Here is a 16,949-nt window from a genome sequence, read left to right as displayed (position 1 = left end):
GCAGGGTGGGAGAGGCGGCAGAACGGCGGTTGTGGGAGAGCGGCGGCGGCGGTGCGGGGAGAGAGGCGCGGACCAGGGCAGCGGCGAGAGCCGGGTAACGAGTCGGCAGAGTGAGTCGGTCCGTGCACTACACCAAAGAGGAGTCGATTCGTGGCGAGGGCATGAGATGCCGTCACATCGGACCGTAGTTGGCACCAATCAGATCGAGACGGGCTTTTGGGCGCGTCAAGCCGAGAGGCGCCAATGCGTGCCTGACGCAGATCCGAAAAAGTTTGGGAGAATTCGACACCCACGGAAGTTTGCGGGCATCTACGAAACAACCTCATCAACGCCGAGAGTGGCCGCAACGAAGCCGATGTGAAGGCTGCTGCGTGTCCCAACGCCTATGGATGCCTAAGTTCACCCACGGAGGAGTTTCCGTTCTCGAGAACGCCGAAATTCAAGTCCATCGTGCGGAGGAGACTGAAGCTCAAGGGGCGAAGTGCACTAGACGCAAAGAGCAGGGAACTACGAGCGGGAGCGCTCACAATCAATCGACCTCAACGACGTCCAAACGGAGGAGCCTCGATACACACACTAGGCGCTCACGCCCTCCGGGACAAAAGGCCGTATCCAGACGCCAAAATGCCGCAAGTTCCTCCCGCACTCGGCGGCGCGTCCGGATCGCATAGCGCGTAGCTTCCGGAGCTCGACCAGTGGGCCCTGGTCCCCATGTGGTCTTAAACAGGGGAACTGAATTGCGTTGATGAAACAACGCAAGAGACTCCGTTTTCTAAGTCCCCGACCGACCGATCACCAAGGCGATATACTATGAGCTCATGTGTAGGATCGAGAGGACCTGGGGTGGTCTCAGTTCAGCGCGTCGGGCGGCGCCGGAAGCGGCGCGCATGGGCGACGAAGAAGAGCGGATTCGACTCCGCCACCGAGTAGATGGTCGAGTAGATGGTGGCGGTGTTTTTATTTGTTTTTATATGTTTTTTTTTATAAAATGTTTGTTGTACAATTTTCCAGTATCCATTTAATACAACGGATATTTGGTTTCATCGTTTTTTTAATTTTATTATTATCTCGTTTCTAATTATTTTAGTCCGATAATTTTAATTCTTATTGAATTAAATTATAAATTCTAATTGAATTAAAATATACAAAGAATAAAAATAAAGTGAAATGGCTAACAAAAGTGTTCACTATTTCACTGAAACTATTTTTTGTAGTGGACAAATAAAAAGTGGCTATGGACAAAAACGTAAATGTGTCTAGCCAAAGTGTCCACCCTATTGTGGATGCTCTTAGAAGCTTGGTTCATAAAGAAAATGTATTGTCCAAGGTCATAGACTTTTGCCAAATGAGGTAAGTTGTCTTGTCAATCATTCCTTTTGCCTAAAATGGCAAGAATATTATGTCTCGTCGCTTAAAATGACGCACACTAAGTACACCCTTCGTTTGGAAAACGTGAGCCGTCGTTGGTAGGCGTGTTTGATGTGATGTGATTTCGTCGATTGTCTCGCTTGATTTAACACGCTTCTTATCCATTCATGTAGGTATCGGAGTTCAAGGTGTGACTATTTAGCGAGATCCGAGACCGTGGAAAATATTTTTATATTTACTTTATTTCTACGTAAACGTTGAACTCAATGTAGAACATGTACGAACTTTTATTTGAAGCTCGGTCTTCACAAACGATTTTATTTGAGAATAGTACATCTATTGTAATAATACTATTTTCATGCACTTATTCAAAACTTTCTTCGCACGATTAATCATGAGAAGTAAAAGAAATTAGGTCTGAACTTATAAAATATAGAGTCCTATTAACCACAAATCCACCCTTAAAGACCGAACTAGAGACCAAATTAGGACCACTTATTTTTCTTAATCTTATGGTTATAATTAATTTACAATTAATTTAATATTTTATTAAATAAAAACTTTTTTTTTTTATTTTTTAGATTTTTTAGTTTTTTATAATTTTTTAAAATTTTTTTTTTTAAATTTTTTTTTATTCGATAAAAACTTGCTTGAGTAAATAATGAACTATATCCACTACATAATGAACTAAATGAAGTATGTTATGAACTTATTATTTCATTCCGTTGGTTTATTACTTCATTTATTCATGCTTTTTACTTCATTCTATTAGTTTATTCTTTATTGTTAGTTTATTACTTATTCAATGCTATTACTTCATTCCATTAGTTTATTACTTCATAAGTGTTATGACATAATTATCTTTCGTTGGTTTAGGGTTATTACTTTATTCCGTCATTTATTCTCTTCGCAGTTATTATTCATTCCGTTAGTTTATTCTTCATTAAAGCCATGTTATTGTTATGAGCTTATTACTTCATTCATTATTACTTCATTCCGTTAGTTTATTACTTCATTCATCATGTTATTACTTCATTCCATTAGTTTATTACTTCATAATGTGTTATGACATAATTATCTTTCTTGGGTTTAGGGTTATTACTTCATTCACATGTTATTACTTCATTCTATTAGTTTAGTACTTCATTCCGTTAGTTTATTACTTCATTCCATTAGTTTATTACTTCATTCGTTATGTTATTACTTCATAATGTGTTATGACATAATTATCTTTCATTATATTAGTTGAAGTAAATTGGTAATAATGAATGCGAAAAATTATTTCATAACATACATTCATTTAGTTTATTATGTAGTGAATATAGTTCATTATTTACTCCCATAGTTTTTATCGAAAAAAAAAAAAAAAATTTAAATTTTTTTTTTACATTTTTAAAAATAAATAAATTAGAAACGTTTTTATTTAATAAAATATTAATTTAATTCTAAATTAATCATAATCATGAGATAAAGAAAAAAGTGGCCCAAATTTTCTCTAGTTCGTCTTTAAGAAGGTTCAACATTGATCACAACTCTATATATATATATATGTCCATGATCAATTGAGATTTTTAGGCTAATGGAAAATAAGATGCAATATCGTACTCATTTTTATTAAATGGAAGTGGTCAGTTACCGCACTTAAAAAAATATTTTAAAGATTAATTTATTATGAAAGGGTATAATAGTAAATTCAATGAAAACAACCTCTATTGAAAGCGAGTCTCCGTGATTTCCTGCCTCTCTACGTCTCTCTAAATCCCGCTTCCTTCTCTTCTCTCCGTCTTGAATCCGCCGTAGTTAATCGGAAAAACCTTTGTCGTTAACGTGAGTTGTCGCGGTGAAATCCGCATGACGACGTCGGAGGAAATCCGATTCCAACGAGAATCGAGTTGGATCAGCTTGCATTCATGCTTCCACTCGTGATTTTATGGGTGATGCTGACAGAGAGTGCGATTAGTGCCTCTGGCATGGTCTCAGTCACAAATTTGCTTCGTATGGTGATCACAAATGCGTCTTCATCGGCCTTCACGCTCTTGAATCTCATAGCATGGGCTCGTGCGGCGCGACAAACCTCGATGCGACTGATTCACATAACGGCTGCTTGAGATCGGAGCGCCTTGGGCTGGTGACGACGGCTCGGTCCAGCGGACCGAATGGCGTCGCGGTTATGCAGGGATCGAGCTTGATTGGAGCATTTTCCAATTAAGGTGGAGTGGCGATTGAGGTGGAGAAGGTGAGGAAGCCTTGATTTGCTCAAAGGCCCGAGACCACCGCTTCCATAGGAGGAAATTCCAAAATTAAAGAAGAAGATGTGAGTTTTCTACTTTACGATTATCGGATATTCTATTTGTAATTTCCTTTCTCGATTTTATGAATTCCACATTATAGTTGCTGAGAAATAGATATAGAGTAGAAGTACATTAGTTTGTTGATATTTGTTTGATTAGGGAATTTCGTTACTTTGGGTGATGGAATTGAAAATTAAGTTAAATAATTTGGGGGAAATGTTGGAGATGAAGAGGACTAACTTGTGTTGACATTTTAATTATGCGCTATTGACATGTGTTGTATGATCATAATCCCGAGAACTTGTGTCAAATAAAAAAAATAAGATAAAATAGTTGTTATATTTTAATTACAAATATTATTTTTGAGTTGTTGGCACCGTATACGGAAAGTTGTTGACAATCTATTTGACATTTGATACGCAAGTTGTTGACATTTGATATTTTGACTATTGATATGTGAATTATAAGTGTTATTTTTTAGTTGTTGACATTTTAATGAATTGTTGACATTTGATATCATTTATTGATATGTGAATTATAAGTGTTATTTTTAGTTGTTGACATTTTTAAACGATTAGGTCTTTTTTTAAGGCTTGTGAAATCGAATTGGGGAAGATGCTTTTTGTGTGTATTTTATCTAGAGTTTGCGTTTTTTCTTTGTTGGATCTTTTCGTTAATGATTGCTTGCTTATGCAATTTGTATAATTGAGAGATGAATCGGATTGGATTACGGTTACCATGATAATTCATTTACCTTCCTAAAGGCTACGCATATAGCTAATAAGATCAATTCTTCATCAATATTCCATGTATTGGAAACCTGCTCTACCATCGAGATCATTGTGAATCTCACATCGGTTCTTGATGCTTATAATTCATGAAATCTTGTGTGTGGTTATTTTTCAAGCGCAGTTTGTGTAGTATAAAACTCAATTAACTAGTTGAAGATTGCAATCTTCCTTAACATACTTCTTGCCACTTGAAATTGATTGATTGATTGATTGAAAATTAAAACATGAACTATTTTTGGGAAGGTGACATTTAACAAGTCTAGCAGTGTGAGCGTATAGTAGACTTAACGGCAAGAACCCTTGGATCGTTGTCGTATTGTTATGCGGTCAAATGGAAGCTTCAGCATTTATGAATTATATGTAAAACATTGTTGCTGACATGAATTATATGTAACGTTGTTGTTATTTATGAATTATATGTAAAACGTTGTTGTTGACATAAATAATATAGATCGTTGACATGAAAATATTCGTTGTTGACATTAATTATTTGTAAAATGTTGTTGTTGACATAATAGTTGACATAAATAACGTTTGTTGTTGACATTGTGGTTGCCATAAATAACGTTTGTTGTTGACATAATGTCATTTGATAAATTAAATTGTTCTAAGTCTTAGTTCTTGGTCAGTATGTCGTGAAATGCATGTATTATCTACAAAGCAGGTTGCTTTCCAGAGTGTGCGGGATCAAAGGATCGAAGTCATTGAGGAGAACGATTCGAGGTGGCCGCAAGTGAAAGGGCGCTAGAAGGGTGCAATGCGGCCGGATGCATGCCGGGAGAAAGGCTCGAGATGGAGAAGAAGGATAGCTGGGATGATCATTAACAAGGGCATAAAAGTCAAAGAAACTTGAAGAAGTCTACCACAAGCCAAAGGCCAAACACCTCCACTATAAAAGAAGCCACTTGGAGAAGAGAGAAGGAGTTAGCCTTTAGAGTTGGTCCCTTAGAGTTCGAGAAAATCCAGCACCACCGTAGTTAGGAATTCTATCTAGAATCAGTTCCTTCGGCATTGTCCGACGTAGTTTCCTCGCCACTGACTATGGTCTGCTTGACGTCCAAGTCTTAGGAAGTCATCGATCCACCGTTCAACCGTAGTAGTATAGCGGTATCATCGCCGAAGTGGCCAAACGAAATCGTTATTTTGCTTTCTAGTTTAATCTTCACTTGTTTTAAAATCGTTGGTTTTTATTGCAAACACTCATCGTTGTTGCCTTTCGAACACTTTGTGGTTCAGCTTAAATTATGAAAAGTTTCTATTTCGTATGTCGCTTTGGTTAGGTTTGCTTCGTGCATAGGAAAATTAGATCTAGTTGTTGCTTTTAATTTCTAAGTGTTTTCTTACAGGTTGTCGATCTGAAGTTGTAGTTATGTTTAGTCAAATTTTCGTGCATGAGTTTACGTCTGTATTTGTGATGTAGCCTTGCATGTTGATCGATTGATGAAATTACGTTCCACCGTTTATTTTAGTTTGAGCATTTTAATCAATGGATCTTGAGTTTGAGGTTATGAATCTGAAGTTTAGTTATGGTGTTTGTGTTCATCTGATTTTTGTTAATGCTTGGTGAAGAAAGCGTGCGAAATCAACTGGTTGGACCACTTTACTTTTTAAGTTACTTTTGCTTTTGTTCCCTACTTTTCGGTTATCTTTATCGGACTTGTCCCGACCACTTGACCACGGATATGCACTTGTAGTCTAAATTTCCTCTTTTAGTAACATGCACTTTTTTCATATGCCTCTGAGACACCTTGTCCCCTATTTCCACGAACACCACCACATGCACGGTATTTTCCCTTATAGTCGTCAAGCCTTTGCTCCTTTATTTCTTGCCTAGGTAAAATCTCAGCAATGATGGTAGCTAACCAAAAACACCCGGGAAAGTCACCGCGGTTATCGAAACGTGTCCATCTTGTGGGATTCAACCCCTGCCTCCACTACTAATGTCGGTAGAAGTGGGTTGAGGAGAAATTGTTTAAGCCGGAGTCTAGGTTGTGGCACCAACGACTTCATTTGGGTCGGGAATCTCTTCTTTGTTGAGTTGGATACACTCCAAATTACATACAGCGACCACCTAGAGACCGCCGGAGCCCTTCCAAAATGGCGCCGTTGCCGGGGATGGATGGCGTTCATACCTGTTATTGTGTGTGATCTTTTTGGTGTACATCTTGTTTATAATTTTCCTTTTCTTTTTGTTTTCGGTTTATGAGAAGTGGCTCGGCTCTGGCCGGTGGAGACCAAGGTTGCTACAGGAACAATACTCGTTACCCACTCGTTCCTGGCTTTGTCGACAACAGCATCCCGACCTAGGCACGAGCAGCGACTAGGAGAAGAAGATCTAGAGTACCCGAGCTCACAGGAGCTCCCACCCCAACCGGTAAGAACACTAGTGAGAATGGTGACCCAGTGAGGACGATCCCGAAGAGCTCGCAACACTTACCGCACATCTTGACCCGGAGATCCCCACAAGCCATAGTGGTCACCCCAGGCCAGACCCCGTACGTGATGTGAAACCCCACGTGATTGCAATCCACCGTGTCTTGTGGGAAGGATTAAGAGGGACCATGCAATTCTTAAATAGGTTACTGCAAAATCTGTATGGCGCGAGGCGGCCAGCGGGAGCAGGAGACGACTCGAGGTGACCCTTACCTTTTGTCTAAAGGGAGAGGCCAACACTTAGTTCATGCGCCTGCCAGCCAGCTCTATCAATACATGGGCCGATTTCAAGTGGAGTTTTCCCTGCTTGAGGTTTCCGTCTTCAAAGACCAAGTGCATTGAAGAGGAAAATATCATGCATAAAGACAAGAATATGATGAAACCACAGTAGTCTTGGGAGAAGTACATGAGTCTTCTGGAGTCATGCTGACCATCGCATGAAGGAGATAGAGGTGCACCACACTTTCTATGAGGGGATGAACAAGGAAACCAAGAATGCAGCCGAATTCATCATGCGGGCGATTTCACCAGGTTGAGAGTCGAGTGAAGCCAAAAGGTGTTACCTGGTGTTAAATGCGAAGAAGACGTACGACAACGCAGGGATCGTGCGAGGAAAGGTGTGGTGCCAGCCCCGACTCTTGACGGGAGGAGCGGATGGATTTGAAGATGGAGGAATTGAAGAAGGAGTGCGACTGCAATCAAAGCGGAACACTCCACCACGCCTACCCGTTTGGAGAAGCGAAAGAGGCCCCGAGAACTGCAATATGATCGGCCGGATGACTCGCAGGATGTGGAGCAAACGAAATGCCGCGGGATACTACAATTCAAGCGACAATTGGATTCCGGGTAGGCAGAGGGATGCACCATGGAGGGACCACCAAATTTTCCGATGGGAAGATGGAAATCGGGAATCGAGAACCAAATCGGGCTCCAAATCGACGGCCCGCCCGGGCAAAGAGAATTCCGACCATTAGTAGTGTCTGACTACCGGTCCTAGCTGGGGCGGGAAGAAATCAGCATCCTCGGAGCCAAACCCTCAAAACCCAGAACCCAAACCCCTGCCTATGTGCCACCCCATCGGCAAAACAACGGAGACGAAGCGAGAACCAATTTAACCCGGGGCACGACATAACGGCCACAGCGAAACCAAAATCAGTACCCGAACAACCCGACGATTACAACCCTCTGCCCGATATAATCAGTACCCACATAACTAAAACCAACAAAATTTCTCGGGCTACTAGTCAAACCCACCACCCCAGTATAACCCCGGCCACCGGGGCACGAACCCGATTCCATCGCCCAAGCAGTCGAGGAGTGCATGGAGGACATGATGGGAGAGATGCTTGCCTCGCGGCCATGAACTTCGGTCCGGTAATGGAACAATGCAAAGATGCAAAGTGCCCAGAAGGATCATAGGGCAAATATGGATATGATGAACGAGGCGGTTGGCCCAGTTTCAGCCCAGCTCGGTGGGCGAAATGAAAGGGAACTTCGGGGAAACTCCCATCTACGGTCCATGTACTGAAAAGGCAAATGTGAGTAAGATTACTGCTTGCGGTCCGAACAGCCTATAATTGACCTCAACTCAAGAACCTATTGGGGAATCTAGTAAGGAAAGAGGTCTTTGAGCGACACCATCTCGGCGGAAGAACTCGAGGCCTGCCAGGATGGAGGATCTGGTTAACTTTACAACGAGAAGCCTACTAACGGAAGGAAAGGAGGGAGAAACACAACCTGGAAGAAGGAAAACCACCTGTGGATTTCATGTCATGTCAATCTTTGGAAAAGTGGATGTCACCACTTCATTCCTCCAATCCAGTGAGGCGCCACTCACAAAATTTTATAAAGGAGTTTATGGCCAGGAGCCAGGGAGGATGGAAAAATCATGGTGGAAGGAATAGCATCGGCCATTGTATGCGGGGAAAACACCACCCAAGAGAGCCGACCAGGTATGTTTGCTACCTAACAATTGGAGATGTGAAAATCGAGCATCTGATATGTGATTTGGGAGCATCTATCGATGTTATGCCGTTATCCATAATCGGTTAAAAAGGGGTAAAATTGTCAAATACTAGGGTGTTGATCAAGCTGGCTGATAGGTCATGTATAAATCGAGGGTGTGTTAGAAAATGTGTTGGTGATCGGAATCCTGGCTTTCTTATCAAGCTGATTTTGTATGTAAAAATGAGTGAACAGCTTAAAGTCTGGCCAGGATATTTTAATTGTTTAAGAATGGCTAAGACAATTGTGGATATGGGTGGGGACAATGCGCCTTGACTTTAATGGTGAGTCTTTGACATACGTGAAGCCGTAGAAAGAAACTGATAAGTTACAAAATCTATTATGTTAGTATAATTGACCCCTTAGTCCAAGAATTTCTTGAGACCGGGTATTGGGGAAAAAGCTCCAAGCCTTGGATGTGTATGTCAGTGATGTGGAAATGACTGCATGGGTGTGATACGATTAGTAGCGAGGTTGGTAATGAGGAGATGCGAAGAAGCTGATTATGGAATTTTGTCGGAAGTCGGAACTAGCGGGATTCGTAGGGGCCGCGCTGCGAGCCGATATGGAGGAAAAATCGGATGCTGAACAAAGAGTAAGAGAGGAGGATTCAAAGAAGAACCCTCTACCTATAGACACACTACCCCCGCAGAAGTGGAGTTGAAAAAGTTGCGAAGTACTGCCCAAGTATGCTACCTCGGGTAGAAGACTCGTTCCTTTGTAATCATCAATAGCGGGCTATTTGAAGAGCAAGAGAGCAGACTACTAAGCGTATTTGAGCAAAAACAAGAGAAGGCTATTGGATGGAGCCTTGGACCTAGTAGGTATAAGCAGGATGTCTGCATGCACCACGTGGAATTTGGAGGATGGAGGCCAGGAAACCATAGAGATTCTGAAAGAAAGGTAGACGAACATGCGGGAAGAGATCTTGAATGAAATCTTGAAGTTACTCTCAGGCATTATATACTCGGTACCGAGATAGTGAATGGAATTGACCCAATCCTTATGGTCCCAATCGAGGATCAGGTGGTTAAGAATGAGAGGAATGAGCTAGTGCCCACGAGGCTAGTGCTTGGGTGGCGAATGTGTATAGATTATCGAAAATTGAATACGCAACCGAGGAAGGACCATTTCCTTTGCCATTCGTCGATCAAATCTTTGGAGACGGCCCAGGCTGGGGAGGAAATGCCTTTTTTGGATGACTACGGTGGATACATTGAATCTACGTGAACACAGGAGGACCGGGGATAAGACCCGTTCACACACCCGTTTGGAACATGCGTATAGGCGTATGCCATTTGGCCTATGCACGCCCCGGTACCTTCAACGGTGCATGATGATATATTCTCGGTTTGATTTGAAGGTGTATATAGATCTTTATGGATGATTTCAATACTGTGAAGACTCTTTCGACTAAATCAACTTTGCAACATTTAGATGTGGTACTAGAAAGGTGCCAAGCAAAGTACGGTTTTAAATTTTGAGAAATGCCACTTTTATGGTTACTGAAAGAATTGTCTTGAGACACGTGGTGTCGAAGGGGATCAGGGTGGATCAAGCTAAAGTGGATGTCATATCCGAACTACCATTCCACCTACTTGATCGGAGAGAATAAGAGGTTCCAGGTGCAGTTTTATCGAAGATTTATCAAGGATTTAAAGCTAGCAGGTGCCAACCCCTTACCGAGACTTCTCGAGCAAGGAATTGATTCGTTTTAATGGTATTACAAGGCTGCTTTCAACCTCCGCAGGAAAATTGATTTAATCGGTTATTGAGGGCTCCCTACTTGGGATCACTGAGGTGATGTGCGTGCTAGTGACTATGCCGTGAGGCGATAGATTGGAAGATCGATGGGAAAAGTACGTGATATTCTATGCATCTAGGACCTTGAATCGAGACCCAGCCCGAATTATATTTAAAGAGATGTTGGCGGTTGTCTATTCATTCGAAAAGTTGACGGTACCTCTTTGGGATCAGAGTCATTGTCTATGCGATCATGCGGCGATTAAGTATCTCATTGCGAAGAAAGTCAAAACCCCGGCCAGTCGAGATGGGTCTTTGTTTTTACAAAATTAGGTGGGAGAGGTAGAAAGGCAAGGGGTTGAAAACAAGTAGCGGACCACTTGAGCGAGAATAATACAAGAAGGAGACAGTGAGGATGTGAGAGATCGATTCCGGAAGAACATTTGTGTGATGTCGATTTTCTCAGCAAGGAAAGTCGATTAGGGAAGAAGTGATGGGAACTCTTGGGCGGGCATGATCGAAGCGAGGAGAAAGTTGGACGGGGAACCCTGGTATGCGGACTTGGCAAACTACCTAGTGACGGGAGAGCTACCAATGGTGCCAAACGTGACAAAGGCTCGAGAGGATGAAGATCAAGAGCGACAAAGTATTATTTAAGGACTGACCCGGTGCTGTGGAAGAGCGGGGTTGGGCAGAGGTCATTGGAGATGTGTTCTGTTTGGGAGGCAATGGGGATGTACTAGCATATTTGCCACTCCTTGGCATGTGGAGGACATTCGGGCCAAGAAGCTACTTGAAGATTTAGACAGCGGATTCTCTTGGCCTTTTGAATAGAGATGCGTACGGGATTCTGAAAATTTTGTGACCGTTGCCAGCCGGCGGTGGGATCTCCGCGAGGGATGAAATGCCGCAAGTTCCACTAATCGTTTGTAGAGGTAATTCGACATCTGGGGTATGGACTTCATGATTCTTTCCCTCATCTTATGGGGAACTCTTACATCTGCAGTGGCAGATGACTATGTATCAAAGTGGATAGAAGCCCAGAGCCCATGGCTTACTTGTGAATCTAAGGAAGTCACCAAGTTCCTCAGAATCATATATTCAACCGATTTGGGATACTGAAAGTATGATTAGTTTGTGTGTTCACAGTGCGCACGAAGGAAATAAACAGGTTCCCTTGGTCAGCAAATCCAGATCACGCGGTCACAGAGAACTGGGTGGTCGTAGGAAATCTGATCGGACACGAGCACTCTTTCAAACCTCAACCACTTTACTAAACTACATGGGAAGTAGGGATCGATCCACGAGAGAAGGATGCGTAATAATGTGTTCAAGGATTTGGACTTGTTTTTGGTGTTGGGCTGTGCCACGCATTTTTCATGGGTTGAGGAAAACAAATAAACTTGACTTGGGAATTTTAAAAGCATTTCTGTGCCAACTAGACCTAGGCGAAGCAAGCAGGAAAAAGCATCACCAAAGGAAAATTAATCGCACTATCACTAGATCTGAAAAACTATCAATTACTACAGACACAGGAAACAAAGCTGACTGTAGGACCATAGTAAGCAGTACGAGACGAAAAGTACAGCGAGAATAACTAACTGGTACTAACTAACGACGACATCATCTTCTTCAACCAAATTGCGTAAAACTTCATGAAAAAAAGCGACATGAGCCAATCGAGCGAGAGTAAATTAAATCTAAACCCAGTTGTTGCTGAAGAGCTAGCGAGATCTGAGATGCTAAACTGATAAAGCAGAAACAAGCGGAAAACTCAAAATCCATTTTAACAACTCCTCTTTCTCACTTTAGATCCAACCTGGAATAACTAAATCCTCCTAGGATCGAAGCGTCAACCACAATCTGACCAAACAGAAACACTACATCGAACCCGATTTAAACAATAACCTCCAATCGTTAAGCCAAAATCATGAGATCTATCACCAAATTCGGTCAGTACCAGTATCAAAATAATAAAGCAGAGATCGACATAAAACTTGTTAAAATAAACTCTCAGCAGCAAGATCTACGTAAATCAACTTGAAATATCACAAATAAACGCAAACCAAGGAAAGGTTCCAAGTAACATCAAGCCAAGTCGATTTCAAAAGTGAAGTTCGCGCAAAAGTGCAAATAAACGAAATTTAAAGAGATTGTATTTCGCCCACACGCGGACGGTGTTGCAACTGAGACTTTCTAAAGAAATGAACCCCCTTTGTAACCCGAACTACCCCAGGGTCTCCCATTCCCAAATGTGTGTTATGTGTGTGAGCTAAAAGAGAGTGAAAAGTGATGATTTGTGCGTGCATTTCTCTTTATTTATTGGCGTTGGAGTGAGGCCCACAAGGTATAGATAGACTTTGTTGCCCTCAGCCCCGCTCCTCCTCCCCCCTTCTTTTTCCTATTCGCTCACTTCACTTTATTCCTTTGCTAGACCTTTCCTTCAATTCCCTCGATCTAGCGATTTTATTACACACTGGCTTAGGGAAACATGTTAGACCCAAAAATTGTAACGCTTTTCACCATATAACCAATGCATGAAATTAGCCTTATCGATACCAAGGGCAATCATCTCCGATCAAGGGACTTACTTCGCAACCGAATGGTCGAAGCATTGATGAAGAAGTACGGAGTTCATCACCGCCTATCCACCTTACCACCTCAAGCCAACGAGCGCGAGATCTCAAACAAGGAAATAAAGAACTTTTTAGAAGACAGTCCAACCCTCCGGAAAGATTGGAGCACAAGGTTGGAAGATGCCCTCGTGGGCATATCGCACAACCTACAAAACTCCTATAGGGATGTTCCCCTATCGATCGTCTTTGGGAAGATGTGTCACTTGCCAGAGGAATTGAACACCGAGCATTGGGCGGTTCAGGGTTAACGTGGATACTAAGACTGTGAAGAGGAAAGGAAGCTACAACTACAATAGCTGGAAGAACTCGATTGGAGTCATTCGACTCACCTGTGGTACAAGGAGAAAACAAAAATGTGCACGACAAAAATCTGAGAACCAAGGATCTCCAAGTTGGTTAGAAAGTACTACTCTTCCATAAGATTGAAGCTAATGCACGGAAACTCAAGTCAAAATGGGCGGACCTTACATTATCAGCACTACGTCTTAATGGAGCGGTCGAGATTTGGGAGTATCCCAACTCCGAACCTTTTTTCGTTAATGGACATAGATTAAAAATATATAGGGGAAAAAGAAGAGGTGTGTGTAGTGGAAGAAATTCCACTACACTTGTATAGCTCTAAATGACTCAAGAGAAAAGGGGTTTAGAGTTCCACCCGGTCAACGTAATATGATTTGTGCTTATTGACCAGTAAAACTTTAAATACCCTTAGTAATGATGTAAATATTGTGAATAATTAGTAATTTAACTTAAGTTAAAACAAAAAGCCCCAAAAAGATTTTTCGGATCTTAAATATTAATTCGGAGTTCGTCGACCACGAGGATACCACTTGGGTGAAACTCGAATTATATTAAAGAGCCATTTATTTGTTTTATTTCTATTTCTAGCTAATTGAGGGAGATGAGTAAAATTTGAATTTTGTGCGTGTTGCGACTTTGCGGCGAGTGGAGCGGAAGCAGAGACGTCCAATCACTCCGAGAACTCCCAACCGCCTTCCACACGGGCGTCACGACCTCGCAACCGCCTACACCGGTCAAAACCCTCGACTACCCACCTCTATAAAACACCCAACCGCCTACTCCCTTCACTTTACAAACCTTTACCTTCGTTCTCTCACCCACAACCGCCATCCTCGAAAACTACCACCCACTACGAAAACCCCCGTGAATCACTCCCGGAAAAGAGAACCACCACCGGTACAGCATGGCAAAGAGAAAGGCAACCAACAACCCAGCATCTCCCACCGGCGAAGCCCCGTCGAAGTCCGAACGGCAGCGAATCGCGCCACGCCAAGTCCACAACGATCACGGCCAACGCCGACGACACAAATCCGACAATGGTTCCTTTAGACGACTGCGCAGCGTATCTAAGGCAACAAGACCCCAACAAAGATTGACGCGACCCTGGCCGGATTTAGCCGACCGGAGGAATGCCGCGATACCAAACCCTACCCAAGCGAACCACGTAACCCACCCACCACCACCCCAAAACCTCACATCCGACATCCGAAAAGACCTCCCCAACAGAACGCACGCAACCGCGACGTTAGCCCTCTTTCCGCTATCAAGATCCCAACCGGGAGAAACAGAGGAAAAGGAGAGTGGAGGGAGAGCAAACGAGCGAGAAGGGTGAAGCAGGAGATAACGGCCACGAAGCCACACCGATGAAGCAGAGCGGGAGGAGATAGACCCGAACGAAATGGCCGGAAAGCGGGTTAATGACGGATGATGAATTCCAAGCGATTTTGGGCAAGGGAGATAGGATCGTGGTAAACCATGAAGGGGTGGTAGGTCGACCTCGCATCGGGCGGAGGGAGGGAAACAAGCTGTAGGTTTGGTATGCGAAAAGCATGTTTGAGCAAGTTTGCGCGAATAGAATCTTGCTTGTATACGTAAAACTCTACAACCCACTTTAACCCGATTCAAGTATTATTCGAGCGTCTCGCACAATAGAATCACTATTATTATTACATTGTGTTTGCTTGTGCAATTATAAGATGTTTTACAAACATTTAAATGCATAAGAAGTAAACAAAGTCTAAGTCTTTTGCTTAGTAGACCGGTTGTGGGCGTCGTCCACTTTAAGGTAACACGGTCGATCTATGCAATGCTTTGCAAAAGAAAAGAAGAATTTCACAACCTAGATAGGCTTTGCTACGATCGTGAAAGGTTGCAATGTCGATCGATTATTTCTAAGCCTTTCGAAATAAGATGACGTTGGTGTGGTATAGCAGAACGGATGTAACAAAGACGTGTCTTTATGCTATCTACGAAAGACTAGGTCTTGATAAAATATTTTTCTTAATCTACATATGTTTGCATTGAGCATACGGTATTGATTATGCACTACTTTGACTTATCAAATGGTGCGGGTTTTACGCAACAATAATCCCGATATATTGGGTAGTGGTGATTAATATCTAGCGGTCTTAGGATTGCTATTATATTGAAACGTACGTGAGGTGAGTCTCGTTTGATAATGTCCTCAAGAGGAGCTCGAACAAGGTTTTATTATTCGAAAACGCGATTGGAGTTTTATTACTCTATGAATAATAAATAAATGTTTCTTGCTAAGTCCACTCTTGGAATTAATAAGACATTAATTAATTAAGTCCATAGCAGACATTAATTAATTAATGGACATTTATATCTTAAGCGCGGAAAATAAATAATAAAAGTGGAAACCCGGATTACTTGTAATTTCGGATTGATGGGAGAGTTCAATATTACTTCGTAGTGGTGCCGTAATATTCCAATTATAACTTATATTAAATTGTGGGTTCAATTTAATTAGTAAAAAGTAAATTGGATGAGCCCATATCCAAAACCTTCCATAGATCCGTCTGGGCCCATAAGGAACTTAATATAAATAGGAGAATAAAGGAGACAAAATGATCACAATTTTCATACATAAAATTTTCGAAATTTTCGTTCCCATGAAGGAGATTTCGATTTCTACTCCTTTTCCCAAAGGATTTCTTCGTCTTCTTTATTCGAGTCCTAGTATTTTGATAAGATCAGCCCCCCGATATCGAGATACGGTTCGGGAACCGGAGAGAAGATCCGTGGTCTAGTATTGAAGATCATCACGTGGAGAAAGGGGCGAGCAATCGACAATTCTTTGGAGAATCAAATCGGTAACTCTAAACCGTAGTATTCATGTTTTAGGATTTACTTTCTATGAGCATGAATTATTTGCGTTCTAGCATGCAATTATTTGTTTAACATGTGAATTGATTAATCGCATAATCGGTCAAATAGATCGTACGTCGATTTATTTGTTTTGTACAAGTCTTCTTCGCAAGGGGCACCAAACCCCATCAATTGGTATCGAGCCAATTTTTGGCTCGATTATGTGGATTAATTTCATGTTATGTGAATTGTTTGAACGCATGTTCAATGTTTATACGTTTTATACGAGTAGACATAGTTTGAATTAGCCCATGTTTTAATCAAATCGGCATGTGTTTTTCTTCAAATTTGTTTTCCAAATTTTGTAATGCCGTAGACTGATTAATTGGGAATTTAATTCATAATCATTGGTACAATTGTTACTTGGATTCCATAATTGGAATTGGAATCACGTCGATCGCAAGTATTCCATGCGCTATGGTTCCAATTCATACATATAAGTGTTCTTGGAATCACCGTGAATGCAGCACCGATCAGTTGGCTGCGAAAAA

The sequence above is a fragment of the Salvia hispanica genome, chromosome 5, assembly GCF_023119035.1.
Source record: "Salvia hispanica cultivar TCC Black 2014 chromosome 5, UniMelb_Shisp_WGS_1.0, whole genome shotgun sequence".
Classification (NCBI taxonomy): domain Eukaryota; kingdom Viridiplantae; phylum Streptophyta; class Magnoliopsida; order Lamiales; family Lamiaceae; genus Salvia; species Salvia hispanica.
Note: the sequence above shows the minus strand (reverse complement) of the source record.